The following is a 3,302-nucleotide window of genomic DNA, read 5'->3' as shown; positions in this document are numbered from 1 at the left end:
ATCAGAAAGCCGCACGAGAATAGTCAGCACAATAAAATACTATTTTGTAAGCTGTTCCTGGGCAACAAGAATGTTTACAAGAAAATTACCCTGATATTGATACAATATTGTTTTGTCACAGCGAAATATACTCGGAAGGCACGGAAGGAACCCCGCCTGATCCCGCGGGATTATGAAGTTTGGATATTGATCCAATTTAATAGAAACCTGTCGAATCCAAGGCATGCGAAGTGCAAGTTCGTCTGCTTCTTGCACAGTAGTTGCGATGATGTCAGAACGCCGAGCTCTTATTGCTTCATTGAAAAGATACTGGGTAGACCTCAAGACATCTCCATTGAGGTCTACCCACTATCCTTCCAATCAAACCTAATCAGAGCTCAGCGTCGATCTGACGTCACTACAACTCCTGCGCAACAAGCAGACGACTTGCTCTCTGCAGAAGAATCCAATCGTCTGTGAACATTCGTGTATTACGTTTAACACAAGGAGCTTTACCCTTGTGCTGCAGCAATTCTTGCGTTAGAAAAAGAGGAGCCGTGTTTTATCCCACAGAGTAGATGTGAGGACTAATTTGTTATTTCAACATCATTTCAATACTTTCATGGCCACCGTATAAAGAATCTTAACATCGCTTGTTTCGCAGCGCACTAACAAATTACTTCCCTCTGTAATGCCCTTCGGGACCCCGAGGGTATTTGTAAATAAATAAATAAACAAGTAAATCTAACCGCAGCGGTAGCCGATACGAGGAGCGTATACCGACGAGCGCGAAGATGAAAGGACCCGCTCTGCACTCAAGCTGCCAGGAACTACCGTCAAGTAGTACTTCAAACCATACCTCATCCTCCCCCCCCCCCCTCCTTTTTTCATCCCTTTCTCCCTCCCTGTGCAGAGTAGCCAGCTAGGACAGAAGTCCAGACTTACAACGCTGCCCTTCAATCATCATTATGAAAAAAAAAAATAACTCCGAAGATTACGATCGTGGCATATAGGGGTCGGTTTTTATACGCAGCGGCCAAAAGGTCTAAGTGACACGAACATTCGTTACCATATTCGATGAAAGAAATACTGTTTCCAAATTACTGGCGACACTTTAACCGCATTGTTGAAAGCTTGGCGCAACCGACCCATGCTAAAGATTCGATTACGTCGTTGCGCAAACATTCGATATAAAGGAGTTCGGAGACCCTTCGCCGTTGTTTTAAAGAGCACCCACTGCTATACTCCGTTTCGCCTGACTATGTACGACGACCAATGGCGCACGCCACGTGACTTGGCACTCCCCGCCTATCTCCGCCCAATCGGAAGGGCTCATGACAGCCTCCGAGCTATGGATTGACTCCTTGTGGCTCATAGCGTCCGTTCCTTCCATCGCAAGCTTGAGCTATGTGTACAGCGAAACGACATCGGATCGCGACAAAGCCCGTTGCCCAACGCGAAAGCAGGACGCGTAAAAAAGAATGGCGATGATTGATGATATCGTTCAGGCTTGTAGCTGCTATAGGACCGTTCGTGCAACTGGCAGCTTCAAAGCGCCATCGTACTAAATTGAACGAGCAAATTGTACGCGCGATCAGCTATTATAACATCCTTTTTTGTGGAGATTGTTGCGTGATTCGCTTTTCCTTCATCTAACATTGTTCATCATACGACTACGAGACGACAGGAAAAGTAATTGTGATGAAAATAATCGCTGGAGAAGGGGAACAAGAGGGACAAAGGACAAACACAAATTTCCGAACACAGCTAGGTGACTGGTGCGCGATCGAAAAAATCCGCCTGGTCCGGGTATTGAACCCGCGACCTCTCCATTAAAGATGGAGCGCTCTACCAACTGAGCTAACCAGGGACTAGACGTCAGTAGAGCAAACGGGTTTTATCAGCTGCCACCAGTCTAACACCAACAACGGTGTTCCCCTTCTCCAGGTATTATTTTCGTCATTCTTGTCCAGCTCGCTTGCGCCTTTGCATTTAATTGCATTATAATCATAACCTTAAATGGCAAGCTTCACCCTTGTTTGTGTTAGACTGGTAGCAGCTGATAAAACCCGTTTGCTCTACTGACGTCTAACCCCTGGTTAGCTCAGTTGGTAGAGCGCTCCACCTGTAATGGAGAGGTCTCCGGTTCGATACCCGGACCAGGCGGATTTTTCCGGTCGCACACCAGTCACCTAGCTGTGTTTGGAGATTTGTGTTTGCCCTCTGTCCCTCTTGTTCCCCTTCTTTAGGGATTATTTTCGTCATTATTTTCAAGCTCGCTTGCACCTTTTCACTTAATTGCATTATAATCAAAAGTAATTGTAGTGCCACCGTGTTCAGGCGTTGTCCATGGTGTCTCCGCTCTAGATCATAACTTTAGCCAGTCAAGTACCACTGCTTGTTCATAGGGTCCAAAACGCGCAGTATCCTGCAATGCATCTTGAGGAACAGCTTGCCCACAGTTTCGGTTTTGATTTGTCAACTTCACTTAACGACATCACCTTACAATCAAATAGGGCGTTTGCATTTAGTAATATGTGAATTTCTTAAATTTATAGTAAAATGTAGGTGTTGCCTACCAGTACAGATAAAATGCTAGCTGGAGAACGCTTTTTTGGAGGCTCCCGGCGTGTCAGAGTCTGTGCGCTTGAAAACAGGAAAACGAAGGCACATATTGAAGAAGAAGTATACTGGTCCGGTCATTCTGTTCGATTTCTTCAATGAGTTCTTGAATTATCCGTTTGCCTGGATGTTCACTTTTACTTTGGACTGCCATGGCAGCCAGGCCGCCAGAAATGTGTGGGACGCGGCCAGTGATACTCCTGCTCTCCGCTTAACCTGGGCAGATCCGTAGGGCCGCTGCTTGCATCTACGGATTTATTTTGTGAAGACCAGAAACACATCCCGCCCCCTCCCCAGTGAACTCCATCTTTCTTGGGAAACCGCTCCCCTTATCTGGCATTTTCTTATTGCGGTGGGGACTTTTTTAAGTATTTCCTGCCCCGCGCATGATCCCTAAAGGTTGGGGAATACGTAATCCCCATGTCCTATTTTCTGCAACATACGCCTCAATGAATGCCGATTTTCTTTTTCTCCAACACCGGCAATTGACACCGAAAAGTCACCAAACCTGTGCTGGGGAAAGTATTAAAAAGCCCCAAAACATCCACGAGTTTCAAATAGGACAAACTCCAAACTCACGGAACCCTGGTCATAACCTGGAAATGCTCGCTTTTATGGAAGCAGATTGCAAACAATCGGAATAATCCCATGTGCAGTGCGTCTGTCAGACACAATGCGCATCTAGGTGTATGTACAAAGAT

At 46.1% G+C, this 3,302-nt stretch overlaps 1 non-coding gene across 1 annotated transcript; it reads right to left on the bottom strand.

Annotated features, from left to right (window-relative positions):
• Positions 1 to 1,776: 1,776 nt before the first annotated feature.
• Positions 1,777 to 1,849, bottom strand: Trnak-uuu. The gene has a single exon. It is a non-coding gene; the product is annotated as a tRNA-Lys (tRNA).
• Between the last annotated feature and the right edge of the window lie 1,453 nt (positions 1,850 to 3,302).

The sequence above is a fragment of the Ixodes scapularis genome, unplaced genomic scaffold, assembly GCF_016920785.2.
Source record: "Ixodes scapularis isolate PalLabHiFi unplaced genomic scaffold, ASM1692078v2 PGA_scaffold6__148_contigs__length_123643588, whole genome shotgun sequence".
Classification (NCBI taxonomy): domain Eukaryota; kingdom Metazoa; phylum Arthropoda; class Arachnida; order Ixodida; family Ixodidae; genus Ixodes; species Ixodes scapularis.
This window is presented reverse-complemented; position numbering and strand designations above follow the sequence as displayed.